Consider the following 264-nt stretch of genomic DNA (forward strand, 5'->3'; position numbering starts at 1 on the left):
TGACAGTGTGCCTAACAGGTGGTAGTGTTTTCACCTTTATTTATCAGTGGTCTGGTAATGAACACATGATCTCTTTAATTAAATGTTTGGAAACCAGTTACATTTAAAAGTGGTTTAATTAAATTTGACATTTTCACGTTCAGATCAAGTGTGGTTTTAAAGTGATACTCTATTCCTAGACATAGGTAGGAGGCAACCCAAGAACAGTTTGCTTATAGTGTTCTGGTGCAGACAGAAAAACTCAAAAACAGCACCATGAAAGTT

Source organism: Pseudopodoces humilis, chromosome 15 (genome assembly GCF_049639895.1).
Source record: "Pseudopodoces humilis isolate 2021_Gansu_Grassland_sample_001 chromosome 15, ASM4963989v1, whole genome shotgun sequence".
NCBI classification, from domain to species: Eukaryota; Metazoa; Chordata; class Aves; order Passeriformes; family Paridae; genus Pseudopodoces; species Pseudopodoces humilis.